Below are 27654 nucleotides of genomic sequence, written 5' to 3' on the forward strand. Positions count from 1 at the left end.
TATTGGTTCCAACACAAGCGTATATTTTCCCCATTCACTTCTGCTGCTGCCTTATAATCACGATAATCTTTGAAGCTGACTGGATTGCTTGTGACTATGCATAGGAAATAATACAAATGTTTGCCTGGCTTTGAAATTGGAGAGATAAGGCATTTATGGGAAGGAATTACTATGTTTAAGATTGTTGATGTTGTAGAGAGACTGGCATAGGGGAACTTTTAGGTCCAGGCTTGAACTGGTGATTGCACACCTGGTGAAGGGCTGTGGCTGCACAAGGAGCACAGATAAATTGCTTGCACCTGTGCTCCCCAGGTGACCAGAAGGGGTGGGCTCAGAGCAAAGCCCCCTCCCCTGGGCTCATATAAGGGCCAGCTATTGACAGGGGAGCAGCTCTTGGACCTGGGATGTTTGCTGAGGAGTGCTGTACAGCTAGAGAGCCCCTTTGCAAGCTGGGTAAGCCTTCTTCTTTGCGTGTGCTTCCTAGTTTACCTGTGAATGCTTTACCTGATGTTGCCAAGATTTGGATCTAATTTCACTTCTTTGTGAGCAGAACAACTAGCAGTCCCTATTTTCTGTTAAACAATGTGGATTTAACTGAATATATGAGACATGGCCGTGCCCTGAAAGCAATGGCTGAAAGAGACAGAAGTCAAATCTGGAAATAACCTTCTCAAAAATATTCTTTCTGGTTGTGCCTTCAGTAATTACAGTTGCTAGTTCAGTTACTGCTGGTGGGATTATGAGATGGTGCTAGTAGAAAACATGCTATTGGTTGGTTGGAGAAGGTAACCACAGAGAGTTTTTAGTGCTATCTCAGCAGTAGATCCCCTACCTCAGGAGCAGAGTGTTTCTCTTCCAGTTAGGGTTGCACTGGTCTCTGTTTTGGCATTTCTAACTTTGATTAGTCTGAGTTTCCAGTTGCTGCCAAGTGTCAGATTTGCAGAACTTGTGAAGAAATTAATTGCTCTTGTTAATTTCATATCAAATAAATGGTCTTGTGGATATAGAAATATGATTATTATTATTTTTTTCTATTGGGAAGGAAAATATGTTGAACTTTGCCAACAGTGATAGTTCAATGCACACAACTTTTGGAAATCATTTTGCCCTGACCTGGATAATAGAATGTCACCTATTCAATAGTGAATTTAATTAAATAATTCATGCAGGCTGGGCTGTGGCATCCAAAGTGCTACTTCTGTATCCTTTGACTTGTCAGGTAATTACTTTGAAAATTGTTTAACTAGTCTAAATGCTGAAGGCTTCTGAAAGGATTATACTACACTGTGTGAAGATGCATTATATAGTAGGTATCACCTGACCTACCATTTTGCAGAGGAGACAAGCTAGTATTCGATGCTTGCTTATCTTTAATCCATCAGATAACTTGTTTTCATCTATAAGGTGCAATGAATAAACTGTTTCAACTAATTAAGCTCATAGTAGAGCAGTGAGGAAGATATATATAGATATATATATGATTATCTCCTACCTGCTTTTCTTACTTATCTGCACCAATAGCTGTGAGATAACCTTCCATGTGTTTCACTTGAGCTAACCTACAGTGTGTATGAACTGAGAGATGAGGTGCAGTGCTTTTACTGCCTTCTAGACCTGAATGGGTCACATTTTGGGATGTTTCCCAAATATCCCCCACCAAACATCCTCAGGAATAGCTGATAGTGACTTTGATCCCGAGTGGCATTTTGCCCTCTCCTGCTCAGTTCTTGACAAGCCTTTTCTGGGCTTGCTGGTCACCATGATGGATGCAGTCACACTCAAGATAGGGCACCAAGTAAACATTTTATTTCTAAAAGGAAGTGGAGCAATCTCAAAGTCAGCGCTTGGACTTGAATTTTCATTTCTTATCAATGCTAAAAATGGCACAAAGTTCAGACTATGCAGTGAACATCCCATTTCCACTTCCCACTGTATTAGTGTCTTCTATTCAAACCACAATTTGTGTTTAATATCAACTTACAGCTGAATGTAAGGGCTTCTTAAGTTTGACTCCAAATCTTGGTACCAACTCTACCAAGCAGTTATCATGCTGTTGTTAGCACAATTATAAAGCATTCTTTAACATAGGAAGGACTTCAGTGAAATCCTACATAGTAAAGGAGTTAAGTTCAGAACTGGGCATTACAACAGTGGGTATCCAGCAGAGAAAACCAAAGGGAAAATCCAGTCTTCTCAGGGACACGCTGGGGCTGCCAAAGGTCAGAGTATCTTTGTAGTCTTAGCAAGGATTGCTTTATGATGTATTCTTCCTCACTGAAAAGATCATGGGAAGCAAGGTGGAGTTTCTGACATGCTCGAGTTAATGCTTGGCCTGAGCTATGAACACTGTGGAGCATGTACATAGGCTGAGAGAATTACACAAGGAGAAGGACTAAGGCCACGGAGAATATAGAACTGAGAAGGGCATCTTCAGAAGTATTTCCACCACCTATCAGACAATAAAAAAGTAATGTTTCTTATGCATCTATCTGGTGGCAGGAACTTGCATTCCCAGGGAGGCTGAGTTTCAACACTTTGTATCTGCCTACCCTGATCTTTTGTAATTATCTGCTTGTTTTTGATTACTTGAGATTGTCTCAAGGGGCGTGGATACAAATAACTTGTGCATTTTGTCACTTGGGAAAGGTAATCTGTTTGTCTCTGTGGGAGGAAGAATGTCATTGGATATTGAGACACAGGCAGCCCTAGAATTATGCCTGTGCTGGATAAAGGCAAGCTTGTTTTGCATTTGGGATTTGTCTGTCATTTGTGTGTGTGTGAAGGAAGAACTTTTTTCTCAGTGAGAAATCAACCATTCCAATGCAGCCTTTATTCTTCTCACTCATCCACTTTATATAAACAGTGAAATCTTCTACGCTTGCAGGTAGGATTGTTCCATGACTGGTTTGGGGTCAATATGAATAGCTTTAGCAGCAGTACTCCCAAGTTAGCAGGGATGTTGCTGTGTCCCACAAATCATTGCCAGCCAGATTCACTACATGGATGAACTTCTCTGGCAAAGCACAGGACACTCTCTGTTAATTCTGATGTCTGACAGATGAGAAGTTTCAGATCTTACCAGTTAAGATGCAAGTATTTTCTGAACAGCTCAGGCTGCCATGCTGCACATTCTGTCTGAAAAGCAACTTAAGATTCCTTTAAAGAATCCTCAGCCCTGAGGAAGCTTTGATTCATGTGTCTTAATGTCTTACCTGTGCTAGGAAGGCTCCTTGTCACAGTATGGCTGTTAGTGACTTTCTAATCATTAACAAGATGTTCTATTAGGAACAAGAGTACCTTTTTTTCCTTCCCTCTTATAGGCACCAAATACTGCTACAGGCAACATCCTTATTTCCACCGCTGTTTTTCTCTTGTTACTGCCTCATTTTACCATTAATGAGAGGGGTTTGAAGAAATGTAGCATAGCCTTTTCATCTGGAATTACAGGGTGCTTATGTATAACACAGCAAACCCCCTTGGTCTGAAACCATCTCTAATAATCAATAATGATTTGTGTGTTTGATTGTAGTTATTGTGTTGTTTTAGTGTTCTTTTTTTCCTCCTTATTCAGTCTGAATGTCCTACTATGTTTGATGCAGTACAGTCCTTAACGGCAGTTAATGCCTTCTTATAATTACAACAGAAACTTGCCCCAGGTGGATACTGATGAGAGAAGCTAATTTTTATTGATGCATTTTTGTGTATTCACAACTCCCAGCCATGAAATGGTCCTGCAGTTCACATACACTCACCTTCCGTGTTTAGACAAGGACAGCTTGTGCTCTGTACTCAGCTGCTGCTATTTTAGACCTAAGATTGATGATGGGTACAGGAGAAAAAGGGGGAGGGAAGGCACAGAGAAAGTTGGAACCCAGCAAATAAAGCACATGTTAAAAGTAGTTTCATTTCTCAGTATTCGCCCTTATTAACAATACTGCAGCGTTTTTACAACTTGGAGTCCTTTGCGCAGGAGTCTGGTTTATAAAGGAGCCTGTTACTACAAAATGGGTCTGGGGAATCTTATGGAGATGTCCAGCCTCTCTGCATGCCCAGGTGTGACAGGCAGCCATGATGGGAGAGTCTGAAACTGGCTGTGTGATTTCCCATAGCTTTGAACACATGGAGAGGACAGCTGTAATGTGTGTTACTGCTGGAGGTGGATTTGTTGCTCTCCTTGAGGTCAGGGCAAGCAGACTTCTGCAGGCTCAGGATAAGAGGTGTCAAAGAACATTGGTGAAATAAGTATAGCAGGGACCGAGGCAACCTTCTGTTCTACCAACTTATGAAGCTGAAACAAAGCTAGCTTTGCCTTTTCCTAATGTACCTGTTGCTCAAGTAAAATCTATTTATTTCTTCTGTAACTCTACTTGTGAAGTGCAGGAGCCAGTTTGAAACAACTGTTACACATGCTGGGCACTTTAATACAGCCCACCTATGTGCTTCAGTCACAATTATGGGCCTGGCTTTTTTGTCTTTAGATCATCTGTTTTTGTGTTATCACCCAAGTATGCTGCATGATTGTATAATTACATAGAGATAGGATTTAATTAGCAATAATGCTACAGCTGATCTCTAAGTCAGTTTCTGAGATGTATTTTTGCACTGTACACATTCATTTTTGCTGTAATATCTCTTAGCTGTGCCTCCACAGTCTAAGTGACAGCAGTACAACTTGCTGGTTTGATTTGTCTATGCAGGAGAACTGCTGGAAAAGACAGCCTATCATTTTAAAATCAGCATTGTGGGGTTCCTGCTGTGTGTATGTGAAGTTACAGCAGAAATGCTGTGATGAGCAGCACAGCTGAAGGTGGGTCCTTAGCAAACATTGAAAGCCAAGCAGTCACTCAAGAAATAGTTGTGGGGTGCCCCAGAGCAATGTGCTTTGCAGACAGAAATACCTGTTGGCATGCTTTTTGAAGAGAGGACTGCTTTTGTATTAATGAACTAATCCTTGGAATCACTTTTAAGTGTATTTAAAGGTATTCAGTGAAGAATGCAAACATGACTGATGGTGAGATTCAGTGCTGTGCTAACACTGCTTTATAAAACTGAAATCTCAATAACAACAACCATTCTCTTCTATTTCTGTGGTCCAAAACACATACTTTTCATCTACTTGGATGTTGCTGAAAGTAGGAGTATTCTTTATGCAGTCTATTGAAATGTGCTGGAACAGATGCTTCTCCCCTAATTATTTAGTAATTACAGTTGCCCGGATCATTAATAGATTCATTCTGTTTGACATCAGTCATTCTCTTATAGGGCTGGGAATATCCCAGGGCAGGAATCTCTGAGATGTTTCTCAAAGATGTGCCATACAAACTTTTGATCCAACTGTATTTAGGTAGGTGTGAGCTGTTGCAAGTAATATGTATAGAGGGATAGAAGTAGGTATGTGGTTCACATTTAAGTGGAATCTCATTATGACTGAAGCAGCCCCATTGCTCACCAAGGTATGTTTTCTTGGTATCCGATGTTCCACAGAGTAATGATGTTTGCATGATGTAGTAAGTAATCCAGTGAGGCAAAGCATTTCCTAAGGGGAGGGAAATATGCTGATGAATGTTGCCTTCAAACCCATGTAATGCGTCATCACTACTGGAGCTAATGCTAATTGTGTTTCAACCACAGTTGAGAGGTAACTGCATTGGGTGACAGAGCATGTGACATACTAGCTCCTAAATCCATGTCCTTCACAGGAGAGGAGCAGGTTGTTTCGTTGTTTCTGTTCCCATCTTTCTCTGGTTGTGGTTGGGCATAGGGCTGGTGCTGCACATAGGACAGGTTGGTGTGGGTTGCTGTAGGATACCAAGATAAGCTTATGTGGACTTATTTATTCTGTTTCTCATAAGCTGTGTGTTAACAACCACTTCATTTCTGATCCATTACCTGCTCCAGCTCACTTACCTCAGTGCTGTATTGTCATCTGCAGTATAAATGGATTTCATTTGTTTTTGCTTTAGATGATGAAGGGAGCCCTGGTCTCAGATGGAGACCATGTAAGACAGATCAGAGTTGCAAAGCAAAGGAGATGTTGCTTCAATTTAAGGAAAATAGTAAAGGAAAAAGAAGAAAGACAGGTAGAAGACAATCTAATGCAGATTGCCAGTGCTTTCTCTACTTGTTTCTTGGGAAGAAAGCAGATTTAACTCTGTTCTAGTAACTCAGCTAAACATGAGATAGCTGTGATCTGCATATCCTAATAACGACTCTATAATGACACTGAGTCTGTTAGTTCACTGTGAAGGCTTCCTGGTGGGTGGTATCTTGCTACATTAGCAAACTTCCTATGACTTTAATAAGAAATTACCAAATTATTTGTTTACAGTGGCTTTCCTCTCATTACTCTAATGTGCAGCTTCATTGAAACACATTTTTTTTTATGGTCTTTCTTAGTCTTAGGCATTTCTATTTAAAACAAAACTATACAATGTGAGTCATAAGGGAGATGTGTGATTGACATGAGAAAGGAGAGAAGAGAAAAAGAACTGAACATGTAGTAGAGAAAAAGAAGATAGAGAAAATGAGAAAGGCATTGGTCTCTTAATGAGCTGGGTAGCACTGAAGCAGATGAGGGACTGCAGATAAAACTGAATAAGTTACTTTACAACAGTGGATAGGATGAAGCATGTCAGAAAACTAATATGCCTTGACTCCCTCTGGGTTCAACTTCATACTGCAAAGCAACAGACCTGAACTGGCATAAATTAGTGTGAGATGGGAGGTGTCACTGGTTTGAAGCTTTCAATTCTAATTGCGTGCACTGCTCTGCTTACATCTCTTGGGAGTAAACTTAGTTATAAAATATGTGGTATTTCATAATTAGTTTTTGCAGGAGCAGCCGCTCTGGTCTCTGCAGGCTTAACACGTTTGATGATGTAATGGCTGCATTGTCTGCCCCAGCATTCTCCCTTTGGAATAAGGCACGGCCATTAGATGTCTCTCTCTGAACCTTCTGGCAGTCTTCTGCCAAGTGCTGATGGCACACTTACCTCTTCAGTAATGTGGCCTTGCTAAAGTGCTCTCTGGATATGGGGAAGGTTCTGAAAACCACCTGCTGGTTTTGGATCAGTTTTCTGGATGGAGTTGTTCCATCCAATCCTTTACTCAAGCGTTTTTATGGTTAATCCTTTAAGCAAATGCATTTGTTATTCTCCTCCAAAGAGATTTTAAAGAAACCCTCCCTCAGTTATGAGGCTTAGCTCTCAAATAAAAGCACAACTTGTAGGGTTTTTACATATATCTAATGTACTAAATATATAAATGACCTGTCAATTGATAAATATTACTTTTTTCTTTGCTGAATGTCCACCCTTTCCAACAGCTTTGCTGAAACCTGAGCGCTGTTTCAGTTCGGCTCTCACATATCACATACAGATGGAGATCATGCTATAGTTATTAAAACCTTCAGGCACCTCAGCTGCTTTCCTTATTTAAAGAAACAACAACAAAAAACCCCAACCCACCAAAATCCTTGTAAAGCCAGACCTATGGGATAGCTTTATGGCATCCACAGTTTTTATTCAACCCTGTGCTTATTTGTTTATATGTATATATGATAAAAATAGATGTAGATACTTGAGGGGGTTTTGCTTTTATTTCCCTGTCTGTGTATAGCATTTGATTCTCATGCCCTACAGGCTCTTTATGCTACTCTGGTAATATAAAAGGCCTTTAAATGTTACTACCTCATTTGGAAGGATTACCATAAAAAGATTTGGGCGTAAAGGAGAATCAACTTTGTTGTAGTTTTATTGGGAATTAAACCACTGTAAATTCATGGTTATGTTCTTCGGCTCAAGTTGCTGTAGTCATTAGAGAAGGGGTATTTTTTTTAGAATGAATTCTTTGCAGCCTCTGTTATATGAACCCAGATCTGTGACGTTCACCATAATGCTGGTCCCATGCAGTGCTCAGAGGAGATGCATTTTCTGGATGAGAGGGCTCTAAAATAGTGGGATTGCTTTCTGGAAGCTCTTTGTGGTGAGTGAAATTTTTCTACTTAAAAACGTTGCTTGGAAGGTGGCTGCCTCTGGACCTTTCTTCTCTGAAAAATCAATGTCTTAGTTTCTTTCTGAAGCCCTTAGTACAGTGTTGAGGTCGTCGGGTTTGTTGATACAAGAGTAATAAATAAACTGGTCTGTCTTCTTTGCTGTGTCTTGATAGCATTGCTGCTGCTCAGAAGTGGTTTGATTCAGAGGCTGAAAGAGATTCATTTGTACGTGAGTGCTCTGGCCTGATAATAATTTTGGTGCAATGTTCTTGGAAAAAAATAAACCAGCAGAAGGTCAGTTTTAGGTTGTCTGAGTCGTGATCTCTGGGGCAGATTACCTCTACTTGGAAGGAATGTAGCAATATGAAAGGCAAAGGAAGAAACAGTTCTGCATAGAAGCTGGGCACCGTATTTTTGTTTTGGCATTGAATTTTATGGCTTTGGCAATGAAGTAGCATTTCATTATCACTTGCCATATCATGGACCCTGAGGGTCTGTTCTTAGTTCTGAGGCACCATGTGTTTCTGTCACAGTAAGAGCTAGCCTTTATATGTCACACAAGGGATAATATTCCTAGAAATCACATAAATATGTGCATCTGTAAGTGTGCTGAGAAACCTCATTTTCTGTGTGCTTCTGTGCAGCAGAATAAGACATGTAAAAGAAGCGAAATAAATTTAAAAAACACAGAAAAATATCCCAAATGGTCTCACGCTCTCCAGCACATTATTATTCTCTGCGGTACAAGTATTTAGAGAGACACAAAGGGTCAGTTCTAATTAATAGCATGGATGGCTGAGAAACAAGCTCAGGGTTGATAGTACGCTTGTACTGAAGATGGATCAAAATGGGTTTTCCAGCTTTGGATAATGCAGTTTGCCAAGTCTGGTAGAACAGCTCTCCTGCCTCCTGAATGCCTGGCTTCTCAGGCAGGAGTGAGAAACATGCTCCATCTTAGGTTTTTCTTTTCTTGTTCTTCCTCCTGGAGACTGGCATAAGTTGTAAGATTGGAAATGAAAATCATTTCAATACTCTTTTATATATGTATCTCCATAAAAATCACTTTGTCATTATTCTAGAGAGTAGAGTTATTTAGAATGAATTTTGCCTTTTTTTAAATCTTAAATGACAGGTTGATGTAGGTAGTCCTGTGTTATAATTAACTGCTGTGACAACAGCCATTAGTGTTTCCCTTTTGGGGGGTGTGTGTGTATGTATGTGACTTGGAGACTTCATCTGTACCTTTTCCTCTCCCCTCCCCCCCCCTTTCCTATATTTGTATGCAATTGGAGGGTAAGCCCACTGGCAATGAATGTGTGTTTGCCTATCCATCCTCTGCACACTGACTATTAGTGGGAAATGAGGAAGCCAGGCTGGATGCATGCATATCAGGCAGCTAAAAATCCATTTTACTTGATCAAATAAAATAATCCTTCAGACTGCCCTGCAAAATGTAGCATTGAAAAGGAAACCAGCTGAGGTTTGCTTCTCTTTGGATAAAAACTGATACCCCCCCACAGACTAAAGGTTAAATGCTGGATTAAAACCAGACGTTTTGATGTGACCATCAGTGGTTTAATGTATCTTTCTGTCTGTACACAAAGTACTTCTGTACATGGTTAGAAATAATGTTTTTCACTGAAAATAGCTATTTATCATCTTCAGGTATCATAGTTATTTCTTATTATCCTGATCAATACTTTTTCTTGGTTATCTTTTTCAGCATTTTTATACCTCATGCTATAGCATTCTGCCTGCTGCTAGGTTAAGCTTGAGCTGCTGCACTCAAAAATTGCAATGATTTTTTTGTGTGCATACTGTGATAATTGCAAAAGAATGCGGAACATTAACATTAACCTCACATCAGCTCTCCCCTTCTTCCCTTTGTAAGAAGAAAAATCCAGAATCCTAAACACTAGCTCTGTTGTTTTTTATTTCCCATATACTTCTTTTGGCTGAGTAAAGCACACTTGACTGAGATGCATCTAAAGGAGCTGAATTTCTTTTCTGTCTTGAACCTGGCGATATAAGCTTTCAGCCTCAATGCAGTGGATACAGACAGTGAAGCAAAACCAGGCTGCTACATTCAGACAGAATAACTGCTCCTTGCTTCCACGGGAATGTCATATATTGAATCTTTCTGAACACATTTTGTGTTCATTTTAAGTATACTTCCACTTCTCTGATAGTTGCATCAATGCACCTCTAGTAATACCCTGTACATCAAAGCCTCTAATCATCTAAACTTTCACAAATGAATCTAACATTTTGCATGGCTAGAACCCAGACCAGTTTGCAAATGCATTTTTAAATCTATTCACATAACATCTCTTTTTATAAAGCAATAAATACTTCTCCATCCTTTTTCTTATATGCTTTAGAGGCCAGTGTCCTAAACTTTGCATTGACGTTGGGGGATTCATTATTGTTTCTATCACGATGCTGACATATCTGTTGTGTGACAACAGCAGCTGACCACATGAGCAATACACAGTTGAAAAAGAAAACTAATTCATGCTAGACAATTTCTAGTGTTTCTCCTTCTGCTTTTATCATCTTTCAGAGGGCTTTTCAGCACATGTCTTTCGCATTCTCAGTCCTTTATTTTGAAGAAAGGAAATCAGTGACATTCTCTGTTATGGCTGTGCTGAGCTGACTCTAGCCATAAAACTGGTGCAGCAGAGCTGGGGAGCTCTGCAGATCCCATTCATCAGCATTGTTCTTCAACAAGAATCAAAACAATCCTCCTGATTTTTGGAGACACCCCATCTGTGCTTTTTGATTTTAAACACAAATGTGCCGTGCTTCAATTACTGACTGTCCTCTCAGTTTGGGATATTTATTTATCAACAATTGGTGTGTGTGTGTGTGGGGGGAATATTGGCTCTAATTAATCCACTTTGTGATGATGCTTAGTCTCTTTGGAAAGATCTTATTGGTTGGACTGAATGTTTATTTACTTAAAGCGACAGTAAGAGCTTTAAAGAGCAATCAGTGCAATTCCTTCAGAGTCTACAGTGCACTCAAGCTGGCAGCAGATTTGCTTCTTCATTAAGTACTGTTCTGATAATTCTTCAGACCGATGCTTTGTGTTTCCCAGGCTTTGGATGCTTTGAAATTGCCTTGTTTTACCAGGCACTTAAATGCTGGTAGTATCAGCACCTTAAAATCATAATACTCACATTTAGTTACGTTCTTTACTCAGATTATTTATGGATCTAAAGTGCTGTTTGAACTATTTCTTTCCACAGTACTGTGTGAGCCAGATGTCAATCAGTTCTGGAAGGCTGCACTCATCATGCTGTGACTGTGCTGAAGGCCCTCATGTTCTTTATGAGTGCTGTGTTGAAAGATACCCACATAAACATTAATATTCTCTGGGCAGGGGGAGGAAGAAAATTCCTAACAGAGGTGTAGATGCTTTGAGCTCATCAGGTTTCTGTCTGTGGTAGCGCCTGGCTGTTTTCTTCTGAAAACCTATTTCTAAAAGGTTCATTGTCTAGCACTCAAACTTCCATAGTTATATTTCAGGCACTGTTTTATGTCTCGCGAGGGAGTCTCAGACTGCCTCTGAGGCTGGAGAATGTAGCACTGCTTCCTTACTGTGCAAAGGGCTGCAGGTGCCTCATTGGCTTTCATAGCACCTTGTGATGGGGTGGTGACTGATGTCGGGTTGCTGCAGTCCTGCTGTCTACTTAATGCTAATGCAACTTTCTCTTCATGTTGTGATGCTGAACTTAAAGGTGTTAATGACTAAGTAGGCAGTACAAAAAAAAAGCCTCTGACAATGTTTTATAGGGCAAAAAGTTGAAGAGAAATAATAAGAGTGACTGTGTTGGCCTTTCTTGGGGATATGGCTAAGCAGCATAACAGCAAGCACTGCTTTAAGTTCATGGTCAATAATTCCAGCTACTTCAGCACTTTACTGGGTGCTGTGGAATAGACATAACTGCAGTATGAGTGGTTCCCTATCTGGAAAGGCTTGCTGGATAAACAGCAGCCATTGAAGAGAATAAAAAATGAGAGTGTGCATAAAGGATGGGAAGAGGATACCAGAGATCTAATGAGCTGAAAGTAAAGCATTTGAAATATAATTACGTGAAGAACATTTGTTTTTTCCCTTGTGATTTTGCTTGAATAATGAGGACTTGCATTATCTGCAAAGAAATTGGGGAGTAAATAACAGTTACTTTCAAGAAGAACAAGATTTAAAGCATAGTATTTGATTTAAATGATCTCCTTCTGAATTTGAGGTGCCAGGGAAATAAGCTGAAATCTGTTTATGTCAGACGGACCAGACTGCTTGCTTACACAACAGTATAGTTCCAATTAATTTCCTGGTAGCTGTTTTGATTTATTCCAGTATGCAGAGCAGCACTTGCAGAAGTGCTGGGCTGCCTCACTTGCATTCAGTTTTTGTTTGTGTGTAGTGTTTAGTAAACCACGTTCATGCACCTGAAATGAGGGGATGGGATTTGGTGTACATCATTTGGATGGGAGAGGGGCCAGGTTGTTGGGGATACATGTTTCTCCTTTTCCTCCCTCTTTGGGTCAAAATATTCTTCTACCAGCACCAAGTGTGGTCTAACTGAAGAACAGTTATCGAGTGAGGTGTGGACAGTCCAGGGGCTGCTGTACTGTGCACTCAGACTGGAAATTGCTGTGAGATTGGTTTAATTACATAAGTATGCCGCCCTGATATCCTAGGGTTGTTAAAGACCCAATATTCTCAGAAAAGAGGTTGGTCTTTAAAATCGAATGACTGAAAACAGCAATTCAATTAAAGTTTTAGTACTTCTGGGAAGGATTTTATGGCGTAGCCAGAAAGACTGAGTTTACCTTACTCTGATAGTTTGCCACAGAGTGCTGGCTGGCTGGGACTGATGCTAGTGACCCCTGCAGCCATCAATGGGCAGCTTCAGTATCTACTGCCTGGGTCCCAGCTGCATCCCTGTCCCAGCAGGACGCCCATTGTGCTGACCCCTTGGGTGTTGCTGGTCAGGCCTCTCCTTTTCTCAGCCATACTCTGTGTTGTGTGTGAAAGTGTTTTTCCCTAACTTTGTGTCCCCCAGTTAGATGTTCGACCTTAGGCAGGCTGCCCTAGGTTGGATGTTTCCTTCAAAAAAAGGGGAGCATCTTTTGCAGGTGTTTTTGAGGTGGTTGACCCCTAGAAGGCAGCTTGCTTGCTTAATGAAGAAGTCAGCTCTCAGCTGACATCTTTCTGCTGCAGAGCAGCTGAGCAACAAATGTCAAGATACCTCCTTGGCATCCTTGACTCTTTTTCTCTGCATGCTTTCAAGTGACAGTAGGGTACAGATAAAATGGGTCTGCTGGAAGCTTAAATGTAGTATTTAGCATTTAATGAGCATAAGGTAAGTCTTTTTTTCTCTCCTCTGAATTGTGTGTACTGTATTTACCTCTTCTTCATTTCTAAGAAGGATGACACTTCTAGGGAACCATGAGAGGCTAAAAGGGTTATTTATAAACTAAAATGTTTCATCTTCGATCTACTTATTGGATACTACTTCAATACAAGAAACAGTGACATGCACGAGGTCAGAAAATGCCACCTTTTAAAGCCTCGTTCAGTACACAACAGCTCTTCTGCCTTTTGACTGCAGCACTCAGTGCTGCTTTAAGACCAAATGTTAGGATGTATATATCTTTAAATTACTGCCTCTTCTCCATCAGAACAGGAAAGCTTTCAGCCGCTGTCACTGAGGCTGGAGACAGAATCAGTAACTAAATTTTTCTGGCAAAATACAGCATTCTTAACTTCTAGTAAATTAGAACCTTTTAACCATTTTCCTTTGTCAATTCAGGATCGTAACATTTTATATCTTATGCAAGGAAATGCACTTTGTCTGACTGCAGATTAGTACCAATTAATAATCTTTACTAGTCTTTTCCAACCTTGCCATGGCTGTTTTTTCTTGCACTTGTGGTAGATTAGAGTGAGAGTAATTTCTATGCAAATGTACTGGGAATTAAAGCATTTGAAAATGGTTGGTAGAAGTGAAACTGATCAATTTAGGCATTTCCCCCAGCATTTGCTCCTCTTGTCTTTCTTCATCAACCTTTTTGCAGTGTCACGCTTGTGTGAAAACGCAAGCTTGTGATCAAATAGGATTTCAGCTGAGATATATTTGTACCTAGAAATCATATAGGTCTCAGATTACAATGATTAAAAAGAAGAATAAAAGGGATTTTTGTTTTTGAGGCTGGGATGTCTGGATTGTTCACTGCAATTTCTTGTGCTGAGTATTATGCCTAATGATAATCATAGAATCCTTTGAGTTGGAAGGGGCCCTTTAAGGTCATCTGGTCCAACTGCTCAGCAGTGAACAGGGACTCCTACAGCAAGATCAGGTGCTCCGAGCCCCGTCCAGCCTGACTTCTAATGTCTCCAGGGGAGGGGGTACCACCTGTCTGGGCAACTGTGACAGTGCCTCATCATCCTCTCTGTAGAAGACTTTTTCCTTATATTCAACCTAAATCTCTTCTCTTTAAGCTTGAAACTGTTTGTCATATCATACAGACCTTGCTGCAGCGCCTGTCCTCTTCCTTCTCACAGCCCCCCTCTTTGGATACTGAAAGGCTGCTCTCAGGTCTCCTGGAGCCCTCTGTTCTCCAGGCTGAACAGCCCCAGCTCTCAGCCTGTCCCCATGGGGAAGCGTCCCATCCCTGAGGCCATTTTATTGTCCCTTTTCTGCATGCTCTCAAGCAGGTTCATGTATAATATATGAAAATAGTTTCAAATTTCATTAGATATCATCTTAAGGTGTTGCCAGTAAAAAATGAAGACTGAATCTCTCAACCAGTGATCCTAAACCAACAAATTAAGTATGTAAAGTATACAAAAAACTGAATTTTCTGCAGGACTCTGCCTTGTTTGATTCTACTTGGTTGGGGGGGGGGGGGGGGGGTCTGGGCTCTGTAGTCCTCCTGTCAACTCTGTTAAAATGAACAAGCAAAACTGTATTGCTTTAGCAGCAAAAACCATTAAACACATTTGTGTTTCTGTGTAAGATATGCAGCAAGGATGGCAAGTGTTAGTTCAGCCCAGTTTAACTTCAGTCCAGGCTGGCAGATCGCGTAAGCACGAGTGCATGTTGGCACAGAGCTCTCAATGTAAGGAGCATGCATTGCTGTCCTGCAGTGTTCTCTTTACTGAAGTGCTCTCATTATACTCATTCTACTGGTCTTTTCATGCCACAGAAGATGCTCAGCACTGTTAGGGGGAGCAAGTGGAAACAACGTAGTGCAATCTGTGAACTTGCATTTTATTCCCTTTTGGAAAATAACTTGCTTTACTTTTTCTGAATGCACTTGAAAATTCTTTTATGTAAGTACCTGAGAAGTGTTTACTTACTAGATGTGTGAGGTGCTTTCATGGTTTTCTGCTCTGATACCTTCCAAAACATTGAGAGTATTCAGCATGTCTGTTTTTCACTTACCTAGTTCTAGCAGTTGTGCAGGTCCTGCTTCACAAATAGTCGTGGAGGTTGAGGGAAAGAGCAATGTCAGCGTTTATCTACTGAATATTATCTACTGAATAGATACAGTGTCCTCTGCTCAGCACAAGTTGACCTTGATTTGGAAAATTATGTTTTAAAAATACTCATTTATCATCTGTTGGTATCAGCGCTTTGAGCACTCCTTCGTTAATGGTAGTACTGTGGAGATGGTACTTTTGGCTTCCATCAATGGGCAGTTCAGCACTCTCAATGCGTGGTAAATGGACTCTAGAAATCCTGCTTGTCTTCTTTACTTCTGATTACTCATTAGTTTTTGTGTGGACAGAGCAGGCCCTAGTGCCCCAGAAGTCAGGAGCTACCATGGTATCTGTCAGAGCTGTTGTATGAGATGTATAATAAATGAGTGCTCGGAATAGAAAGATCAGAAAATGCCTTGCACTTGTGACTGCTGGCCACTGAAATACCTTTTGAAATTTCAACCTGAGGCTCATTGAAATGCATCTTTTTCCATCAGCCCATTTCCAAAATGGAAAGTTCCAGGGTTGTGCAAATGTACCAGTGTTGCAGTTTCAGTGCTGTGAATCCCTCAAAGCCGCATATGGGGTGGAATTCCGCATCCTATTGGGCCTCAGGGCACTGAAGTCAGGTGCTGAAATCCTGCAGAAGGAGACGATTTCTGATACATCTCTAAAGTTAATTATTTTAATTATTGTTTCATTAAATTAATAATTTTAAGGGACTGTTCCTGTAGCTCTTGATGTATTCTGTGAGTTGTGAGAATAGACTACAAATTTCTGGAGCTCCACTGCAGCATATGGCCCAGGATTGCTGCTCTCTGTGGTCCATGTGTGATCAAGGCAGTACCTTCTCCTGACTTGGCCATGGCTGCTTTTGTGCATGGGGCTGGTGAGGGGCTGGCTGTCTACAGACCTGCTTGCCAATCTGAGTGAAATTAAAACTGGGCCATGACGTGTACTGAGGTGTGCATCTGACAGGCAGCCCACGTGAAGCCAAGTGTTGGAAAAATTGGTGTGTGGACAGGGGATTGTAAGGAAACATCCGTACTAAGCCTCTTCCCTTCTCAGCCAACATCTAACCCACCACACAGGGATGCACTTCAGGTATATTTTGCTGGTCAGTCATTGCTGCAGTTTAATTTACTCGGAGCTGCATGGGGAGAAGAGGAAGGGGCAGAATTACTTCCATGTGATTCCTGCAGTGTGCTGGGAGTACCAACTGTGCTGTGTTTCATAATGTAGGTTTTGATCTCTAAGGGTTAAGAAGAAAGGAAAAAATAATAATAATAGGATATATCAGACTTGCAAACCTGAGTGCCTGGCTATTGTTCCTTCCCAATCATGTCTGGTATGGAACAGGTGATGAGCAGGCTGTGCTTTGGCAGCAACATGCAGCCATCAAACATTTGCTTGGTTCAGGCTTTCTTCTTGCACTGATGTGACCAGGCTCAGACTAGAAGTTCTCATTGAGTTGATGTGGGTCTGTTCCCAGGCAAGTCCTTTTACCTCCCGGCAGTTCAGCAGTCAATTGTTCTCAAGTCAGGGCTGCTTGTGCCTACCTGGTTCAAAAGAGTGTGTGCGTGTGTGTGTCTGCTCTCTTCAGGGCAGGCATTTCCTATCTGCTAATGCAAACATGTGGCCACAGATGGGCTCAGCAAGTGAACTCATCCCTCTGTCACACAGGGGTGTTACAACAGCCAGGGCTGAAACTCAGTCCTTAAGGATTGTTCATCTTCCTTTCTAGATTTCATTGAAATGCTTTTTCCAATGTCTGGACACCTGCAGAGGGCTCTACTGCAAGTCCATCATATTTCTTTCCCAGAGATCAAGGTAACTCAGGCACATAGTGCCATACTTAGAAGATAATAAAGCCATTTAAAAGCTCCAGAACACATTGACAACTGGGGTGATTCAGAGCCTGCTGTTGTTTTTGACAGGGTCTGAGCTTGGGCTTTTCTTTGCAGAGCAGTTTTCCTGTGCTTCAGATCCTGTATAGGGAAGGTGCTTGTGTGAAGGAGGTGATGACTTATCCCATCCTGAGCTGGGGAAAAGAGGACTAGAACAAGCCTTTACATTCACTGTTATGGAAATAGCCTGGGTTGTACTTGATGACTTTCATTAACTTTCACTGCATTTCCCCTCTCTCCCCTCCTCTTTCAAACGAATCAGAAGACAGATACTGTTTTCTTTGGAGGCCTTCTAGATGCCATAGACCACATCTCTGAGCACCTGGTGGAGCTATAGGTGTCTCTTTTCATTGCAGGGTAGTTGGGTTGGATGGCTGTCAAGGATCCCTTCCAACCCGAATGATTATATGATGTATTCTTAGACTCATGTTCAATAAAGTACTTCCGTGTGTTTTTAATACAGTACAAAAATATTTGTCTTCATTCATGACATTTTTAATGGCAGGGAAAACTTGAAAATAATTTAAAAAAAGATTAAACATCTTCATTTAAACTTCATTTCCAGCATTTAGCTTTTGTATAAGCAAAAAGTGATTTAAAAGAAGCAAGAAAGCAGTATTTATTGGAAATATAAATTATTTCTGCAGCTTTGTAACTTAAAACAAGTTCACATGCAAAATTCCTCAAAACTGAATTTCACTGGGACTAATTTAGTTAAAAACAGATGAACAACTTCCTGTAAAAACTATGTGGTGAAGAGAGAGAGCAGCAAAAATACTTCAACTATAGGCCTGTGTGTAGCTAACTTGTTTTCTGGGGGGTCTCCCTTTTTCCAAATGGACTCATCCTGTGAGTGTTTCAGGTTCAGTTTTCATTGGTAGGAAGAGGCTGGGCACACCCTCAGTGATTTAAAACAAAAAGGTCTGTTAGTTGGTATCTAATTTAAAAGACAATGAAAGGCCAGTGTACTGGTGGGGATTTTCCATGGGCCGTGATGTCTACCCATAGAGCAGCATGTGCCCTTTGCAGAAAGGGCCAGTGTAGGCCTTTGTGAGCATGGGGTGAAGAGGCATTAAATTAACTGGAGAGAGAAGAGCACTTAGCTTAACCTCCTAGATGTCATTTGAAATTTCTGGGGTGTTGCAGAAACATCAATTAATCTTTGCATTTGCAGAACAGATAAATATTATTGCTATTATGAAGCCAGTGCTGGGTAAGAGTCACGGTACAGTTATTGCTTTTGCTATCTCTCTTCCAGATGCAGGACTTATTCTTATTAAGCGGCAGCAGTCTCCATTAATGTGGAACTTCATTTTTCATCAGAAAAATTGGGTATTTAAAAACATCCAGTGTCTGTCTGGTCTGCTCCCTCTGAAGTTCTGCCTGTGCCGCGTGCTTAAGAAAATTAACTTGAGTGTTTTGTACTTAGAGCATTTCAGCTGGGTATGAAACTGGAAAAGAAAACTAGAGGAGAAGCAATGGGCTGTGTTGCCATCCTGAATAGCTTCAGCAGAGATCATTAGGATATTTGTCGGGACAGTCCTGTAAAAACCTGTGGCAGAGATTCATATTCTTATTCAAGCAAGGCAGAAGAAAATTTAAGCTCCTGGTCCTCATAACTCCAGGGAAGAACATCATTATTATTTTTAGAATAGTTTGTTATACGTTGGTTTTTTTTGGTTGGTTGGTTGATCTTATGGCTTCTGTGAGGAGTCCCCCTCTGGACTCTCAGAGCTGGTAATTACTGTAAAGAGAGGAGACAAAGCTCCTTCCTAATATGAAGGAAAGAGGAGAGTTGCAGGGCTAAGATTGGGAGGCAAAACTAGGAAAACTGAAAACAAATGACATTTATTGAAGTGGAAACATTTTATGCGCTAAAGATTTGTCTGTATTCAGCTAGTGCAAGAACTTGTATGAGGGCTTCTGACTGAGGTTGGCTTTTTCCCAGAATTGTAGGGCTTGGAGGGGACCTCCAGAGACTGAGTCCAACCCCCTGTCAAAGCAGGTTCCCTACACCAGGTCACACAGTTAGGCATCCAGGCGGGTCTTGAGTATCTCTGGAAAAGGAGACTTCACAACCCCCCTGAGCAGCCTGTTCCAGTGCTCCATCATCCTCACAGTAAAGAAGTTCCTGTGCACATTCGTGAGGAACTTCCTATGCTCCAGTTTCTGGATGTTTCCCCTTGTCCTGTCTCCACACACTGCTGAAAAGAGTCTGGCCTCACTGCTTTGCCCCCCACACCCCAGATATTTATAGACCTGGATCAGGTCCCCTCTCAGTCTTCTTTTCTCAAGGCTAAACAGACCCAGCTCGCTCAGCCTTTCTTCATAGGGGAGATGCTCCAGGCCCTTCACCATCTTTGTGGCCCTCCACTGGATCTTCAAGCAACCCTGAAACTGCTTACATCTCCAGTCTCTAAAAAGTAGCCCATGTCTCAATTGTTTTGACCCCAAACTTAACAAGCAGTGTTTGTGACTGGATGTAAAAGTTTGTATTTGTGCAAGTGGAGGCTTATGCAAGAATTGGCAAATATATGACTGCCAGTATTTTAGCTGTGTTATGACGAGGATGGTGATGTTGTTTGTGTAAAGAGGGGATGAATTTTGCTCCCATCTGAGTGCATGTCCTAGGCACTCTGCCACAAGCAGTGACTCCTGACCTGTGTAGGCAGCTTACAAACCACTAACAACACATAGATCTCAGTACTTGATGGAGCCAACCCTTCTCTGACAGCTGGCATACAACTATTGAGTTTTATCTTTGAAGTAAAAATGTAGCCTTCTGTTCTGAAGTTATTTCCTCAAGTAATTCTTTGCTTTTCTCTCTTGAGAAGTGTGTTGTACGCACTGTATTTTTGGTTTTCTGCTTTGACAGCCTGAGATTAAATGCACATCTCAAAGCAAACCTTTTTTTCCTCTCCCTGACACTCCCAGACAACAACTGCACAAAGTATCCATCTGTGCAGTATCACCATGCTTCTGCTGCTGAGAGCTCATTTTTTTTGTTTAATTTCTGGTTTCTGCGGTTACCATCGAATGGAGAGAAACACAGCAGGAACAGGAAGAATAACATACAATGATGTTAAGAAAACTACTAATAGCAGTTGTACAATTGATGCTTTCTGTGCCTTGAAAGTATCCAAGGCGTTAGTTTCCTCAAACGCTGAGGTTTATTTTAGAGGTTTTTTTGCTTTTCTTGGTGCTTGCAACCTGCCGTGTCATCACTGGGCTGTGGGTGCTTACAACTTGTGGTTGTGAAATGAATCAGGCCTTCTTCCTCCCACAGGCAGTGTCTCTGTAGGGCCCTATGATAGTGCAGTCACTTGGAGGACCTGAGTGTGTTGCCTGTGAGCACCCTCCACAATCAGTTCCTCAAGTCATTGAAGAACCTACAAATTTATTTAGTGATCTACAAGTTCAATGAGAATCATAAAACCTGATCAGCTTGCAAGGTGTTGTTAGAGTTTTCTCTTTCTAGAGACAGCCTATTGTTGAACATCTGCAGTTCTTTGGGCACAGCATCCTTGGTGCGTTTTGATCTTTTGGAGACCGAAATACTTTCTGAAGGACTTTCTTTTAAGATTCTTGCTAAAGTTATGCTACAGAAAGCCTGGCCCTGGTGCAAATGAATACTGAATGCATCAAAGTCATTGCTCTGCAGCTCTCCATTCCTTTCCAGGAGAGAGGGAAAGGATAAGTATCTCATGTGTCCATGGAGTCTTGCGGTTATTCTTTGCTGAAACATTTTTGCTCTTCCAATGGGGAAATGTCACTGGCACAACTGAGAAGATGCAAACAAAATCATTCCATTTATTTACTTGTTTTAAACTGAAGGATTAAGAGTGCTTTTCCTTATTTAGTGAAAGCTGACAGTTTAGGGAGTAGGAGTGGATGTGCCAGAGGATAAGAGAAACCTTCTGTATGAAGGAAAGATAACAAAATGAGACACTGGTTACTTTTTTATAACATCTTACAGCATGGTCCTGTGCTTAATGAGTTGAGTTTCTAGCCTTTTCTAAGTCTCATGCGATACAAGGAGGTGTACCGTTTGTATCATCTTTGCAATAATTTGCTGTGCACTGATCATTACATTATTGACTTGCATATGTTTTCAGGCTTACTGTGTAAGGTCAAGGGAACCAGGAGTAACAGTGCTAATCACTGAGTTCCAGGTCCTGCTGTAATAACTGTACTGCTGTCATTTGCATATAATTAACATTTATCATGGTATTTTAAAAGATCACATTAATCATCCCAGAAGATTTATGGCATTTTTGAAAGATCTTTATCATCAACATTTATAAGTAATTATTTTGATATTTGATGTAGATTCTTTTATGAGACAGATCAATAAGTCAATAGGCAAGACTTTGGTGATGACCATTTTTCTCCCTCAGCATCTTTGCTAAAACAGAAACCTGTGGAACCAACTTCCCACTGACTGTTGTATTTTTGTCATTTCTTCCTTTATCCTCCTAATCCAGTCTGAAAATAGAGCTGAAAATCAGTGGCCATTTGGTATGTAATACTACAGTCAGATTTCAAACCTGACGGTGATGTCAGTTATCACTGTTACATTATAAAACTGTTTGTTCCACTCTATCTCTGATTGTTTTCTTTTGTATATAGATTTCTAAATTCAGGAAATTACCATCCATCTGCATATTTCGGTTCTTTATCGTACAGCTCCATTTAACTTATACTAGTTGCTCTCTTTGCAGTCTTCATTTTTGCTGGCATTTCTTGACCCTTATTCTCCATAAAACTGACAAAATGTTTGTAATACTCAACACCACGTGCCACAGCTGCAAATAGTGAAGTCAGTAGATTCATCTCCCTGCTATCTTCCAGGCACCACAAGGCAGCTAGCTCAGTGTCCTTTCAGCACTCTTTAACATTTGTGCAGTCCCACATTTTCACATTCCAAATGAGATGATAAATCCAACTTAATGCTAAATCTTTGTGAGAAGTGTTCCTAGGTCTTTTTTTTTTTTTTTTTTTTTCCCTCTCTTTTTCTTGATTACATTTATTATACAGCATGCAGAATAGATGTAGAATTATTCCTTCAAGTCGTAGCTTCCATTCGTATTTCTTTACATTCATAGTACTGAACTTTTACACAGCACTGCATGAGATGACTGCAAATGGGAGTTGAGAGTTCATGTGAAGGGGTATGATTTTTGGTAGTGGGAGCCATGTTGGAAGGGTTCCAAAGAGAAATGAGTTTTAGCCAAATATTAAAGAGAGGAGGAAGAGAGAATCTGGCCCACTGGTGTCCCACATGGGACAATGTTTAGAAGGGTTCTTCTCATCACTGATTCTCTACTTACTTGAATCACAATTCTGACTGGGGGATTTCTCCTACAGTGTTGTTGTAATTGTAAGTTGCTCACTGTGTTGAAACCATCTACCCAAATAACGTGTTTGTAATGTAAAAGAGTGCTAAAATTTCATTTTACAAACAGGGAAACCCACCCACATGGACAGATGGCAACAGATGCAAACCAATTACTGCACAGTAGTAGCAAAACAGAGGCTGGTAAAAGCCTTCATATATCAAAAACTTCACAGGAGACGCATGTGTTCAGCTAGGGATTCAGCTATCCCAATAGAAATGCTGGATTCTTAAGAGAAAAGAACCATGCTTCCACTAATGAGAAACTGTGCAGGGCTTACTAAGAAATTGCAGTTAAAGCAATAACAGAGAGTCTGATGGATTGCATTTGAGTGTTGCCCAAACTTGAGCCAGAATAGGCAGACCCACATGTAGTCACAGGTACCAGAGCAATATTCTTTAACCCCGCAGATCTTTAGTAATAGGTGTTAGGTGTTTGTAGCTGTTGGTGTCTTTATTTTATCAATGGGATATTCCAGTGGTGAAGTCCCTGCCTTTTCATATCAGCTTCTGCAAGGCCTATTTTAGGACTCGCTTTTGAAATATTATTTTCTGCAGTGCAGGGTGGAAGGGTGCTTTTCATTCACCTATCAAAAGGAGAATCTGTCTGAGCTAGACATGAAAAGAAAGAGAAAGATCAGCAAATGGCTTCGAAGTTCACAAGAAGAGAATTCTCAGCACGCTCAGCTGATCAAAATCCAGGCTCAGCACTGTCTGCAGGATTTGCTTTACAAGCTCTGTAAACTCAGACTTAATTAATTCCAAGTTAATTGACATGCCAAGCAACATGTTACTGTGGCTACCCAGCCACAGTACCACCAGGATAACATGTGTATGTTTACTTCAGTGGTGGCACTGTGGATATGCCCAATATGTTTATCATAGCTGTAAGTCTTCCACACCCTAAATTCAATCAATTTCTGACATCTGAATACCTTTTCTTAGCTTGCTTCCTTTCTCAGGTCTGCAGCAGTATAAGGCACTCTAGAGGGAGTGCCTCTGTGTTGCAGTTTGACGTTCATCCACTTAAGTGAGGGGGTTAACAAGAATGTAATGAGGGCAGAAAGTGGATTTTCATAACTGCTTTACACGTTGTTGCAAATGCAAGATAGGAATAAAGATTTATTTTACATTTCTTTTGACCTGATAAAAGTGACACATTTTAAGGAAGATGAGTATTTCTGTGAAATTTTTCAGTTCTTTGAAAATTATTCTCAAATGCCTTGATGGGAAGACTCCAGACAGCTCCAACTATTGATCAAATGGCTGAAAGCCAAGAGTTATTTACCGCCCAAAGTGTTACTTAGGGCAGAGCAAACAATCGAGGGCATTATCCCAATTATACAGTGATTATTTTGGAGGAAGAATATGCCATTTGAATCCATAAATAATGCACTTCACCATCTTAGCTTTGCAAAGGGGGGCACTTGTGCTGAGTAACTGCAGACTTCTGAGAAATTGCTTTGAGGAGATATTCAAAGATGCCAGCAGGGAGGCGGGCATCTGGTTTCTGGAAGTCAGGTGACAAATGGGTATTGGTTGAGTATAAACATACCTGATGTTTGGTTATTTCTGCATCGCTGTTTATTGCTCAGGGCTGCCATTGCTGCATGGTGTTTCATTGACTCAGGAGTAAAACAGAGACTTGAACCCACAACTGGTGCTTACCTTTTTTTTTAATTATTATTTTTGCTCTATATTAATCAATCAAAGCTTGGTTTTGATGAGATGCAGGTAAAAATGAAAGAGAGCTTTGTTTGTGTAGGTGAAGATAAAACTTTACTGCAAACTTGCAAATTTCAGAGCTCAAGTAAGACTTAATGTTCAGAAGTCCTGACCATCCTCCAGCCCCACTGAAATGAGTGGGAGTAGAGTAAAAACCAGTGAGAGATGCTTCATTTTTCCAGGACCAGGGATGTGCTTACGAAGGCCTGAAACAATACTTGTACTTTAAATCATTCTAGCTGTCTTTTTGCAGGTGGGTTTGAGATGTGTTGTGCTGAGCATGTGAGAGAGCAATAGGAGAGAAGCAGCTCTGTGCCTCAAAACACTTTTTTCAGACACACAGCATAGCTGTAATTCCCAAGGAGTGTTTCAGAATAGCCTCCATCACTGATATCTTGTTTTTAAGATCAATGTGATGCTTTTAAAGAAATGTTGGGAGTTTGTCTTTGTTTTATTTCCTTGTTAGTTGAGAACACAGTTAAGATGACAAGTTTTCCATTTATCTTTCCTGCCTCTCTTAACTAATATTTCTGCTGCTGATCTCATTTCACGTGGTCAGAAATTACGAAGAAATTTCAGGAGTTATCTGGAAAACAGAAAGAAGTGCTGTGTTGAGTTACCATACTCTGCCCGTTCATTGTTCATGTAGCATACAAGTCTACATAAACTGCATTCATAGGCTGAGTTATTACCTATTTCAACTAAAATATTCATAGAGTATTTCTGAAGAGATTCAGAAGTCATTCATTATAGATTCAGGTCATGGTTAGCAGTTTAGATTTATGCTTGGATTGATACACAGCAGCAAAACTTCTCTGCAGCTCGAGAGAGAGAGTAAACCCAGGTGGTGTGAACGCTCTGCAGGTCAAGGTGTGGCTGGGACATAACCCCCTGTGGAAATGTCTGACACTATCTTTGCTCTGATGCTGAGTTCTTCTCTGTGCTCAATGGTCCGTGCTGAATGCTCTTCATAGGGCTGGGTATACATCTCCCAAATCAGTGAAGTCTTCTGGGGCAGGAAAGTGAAAAAACAAGCTGGAAAACAACTGATACCAGGAGACAGCATGTGGTAATAAAAAGCACACAGAACTGCCTACCTCTGTATTTGCAGTTAGAAAAAGAATATTGACTTATGCAGACCCTCAGTTTGACCTCTTCTCTCTAATTTCAAGTTGTGGCCCCTGAGTCTGGAGTTGAGTAAATGGAGTGAACAGTACATGAGGTAGATGAAGCTCTCCCTTATGGACTGGTTGGGGAAGAGAAGGGAGTACAGCCATCCCTTAGTGCAGATAATTGAGTTGGCTGCTCAGAGAAAACAGGTGATAGATGTTTTCTGTCCATTTTCCAGCAGAATAGAAGCATTGTCCTAGGGTAATATCTATAAATTTACCTAGTTCCCCAGGTTCTTTTTTTTCTATTATTATGATTAATTATCTATTGCTTTAACAAACCTAAAAGCTGCATGCTTTTGTGCAAGATTCTGCAAGTTATAACCAACCACAAAAGCTTGGATTAGATAGGTTTTAGACAGTTATTCCTCCAAAAGAAAAAGAGATGTTCCTGATTACTTCTCTTCTGACACAGGTACTTTCAAGTCATAAATAAACATGAGAAGAAATTAAGTACAGCTGTGGTATCTGTAGCACTTCTAGGCAGGTAATCATTCCTGAGACCATAAATGATCTCTGTTATCTATATTATCACTCCAACTGGGAGTGAGTGAGAGAAGCACTGTTGATTAGTAGTGACAGAGATGAGCCCAGCATTTGAATCCCATGCATAGGCTACAATTACTCACTTGCTTTTACCCTCTGCTTGTGGGCCAATTCATACATGCCTGAGGTACTAAATCAAACAGACTGGTTCTCCTTATGCTGGGAAGGCACTAGAGAAATGTATGAGGAATGGGGTGGGCTTAGAGTGAAGCTGAAGAGTTTCTCCTCTTGCAGCATGAATGTTAGTTTTCAAATGGTGAACACCAATGTGAACTCTTTTATTCCCCTGCTGCTAGATGATAAAATTAACACTAAGAAATAATAAGGTATTGGAGACAACTGTGAAGGTAGACTGAAAGGTGTAAGTGTAAGCTCTGTATGAGGATCCACTAACCAGTCTTGAATTGAATGTCTTTTGCTAGATTTTATAAATGCTTCTTTTTCTTTCTTTTTTCTTTTTCCTCCTATTATTGCTTTGACTGTGATTAGCAAGGGCAGTAAAATACAAGACATTTAATTAAAGTCTGTTCCCACGAGATAATCAGCTTTCTTACTTTCATTTTGTGTAGTGTGGAAAAAGCCACCTGTGCTCACTTAGTCATATTTGGTTGACATGTATTACCAAATTGCTGCATACTGTTCTCAGCAGACCTTGGTCCCTGGTGACCAACACATCCATTTGTGTGTTTCCAAATTCAGATCTACAAAAGTCTCAGCTGTAAACAATATAATCCGTTATACTAATGATTCAACCTGATGGAGAGGAGGTGTTCACCTTCTCTGATCTGTCTCTTTGCACGCTTTCATGAAGCCCTGCTGTATTTGTAAGGTTATGAGCTATGACCAGAGTTTAGCTTCACATCTCTGCCTCTCAAACTCATCTTGCTCCCTTTTCTTTAGCAGAATACAAATAAGTTAATTGGTCATCTTACTTTTTTTCTTCCAGAAAACCTGCTTGCCATTGTGAAGTGATCCTATCGCTTTGTTACCCTGTGGTGACCTGACAAGAGAATTAGAGCCAGACATTTCTCATGCATTTGTACTTAATTAGAAATAGTCATTAGCAAGTTCTGGGCTCTCAATTTGTGTATTTCCTGCTTGCATTTATTTTTTTCTTATGATTGCTTTCCTATAACTCATCTATTAACCATTAATGACAGAGTAAGCAATTATGAGATTGTAAGTAGGTAGTCAGAGCTGGTGAGTGTTTTTGGTTCAATGAAGTAACAGCAGGGCTTCTGACAACTGAGAAACACCACGTAATACCAAATTTTTATGTGTTTACTTACACTTTTGTTTTGGTTCTTCAGATGGCCTTAATGGACCCTAATAACTATCTTGGAATAACCTGTTTCTCTTGGATGCCAATTAGAGTGTCAGCATCCTACCCCTCCTGATTTGCCCTTTCTGAATAGTTCATTAAA

General features: G+C 40.6%; 1 long non-coding RNA gene across 1 annotated transcript; it reads left to right on the plus strand.

Moving 5' to 3' along the window:
- The first annotated feature begins 406 nt into the window (after positions 1-406).
- Positions 407-17745, plus strand: LOC140250689 (uncharacterized). The gene is made up of 3 exons (XR_011903238.1): positions 407-453; positions 17233-17318; positions 17453-17745. It is a non-coding gene; the product is annotated as an uncharacterized lncRNA (long non-coding RNA).
- The last annotated feature ends 9909 nt before the right edge of the window (positions 17746-27654 follow it).

Source organism: Excalfactoria chinensis, chromosome 3, assembly GCF_039878825.1.
Source record: "Excalfactoria chinensis isolate bCotChi1 chromosome 3, bCotChi1.hap2, whole genome shotgun sequence".
Classification (NCBI taxonomy): domain Eukaryota; kingdom Metazoa; phylum Chordata; class Aves; order Galliformes; family Phasianidae; genus Excalfactoria; species Excalfactoria chinensis.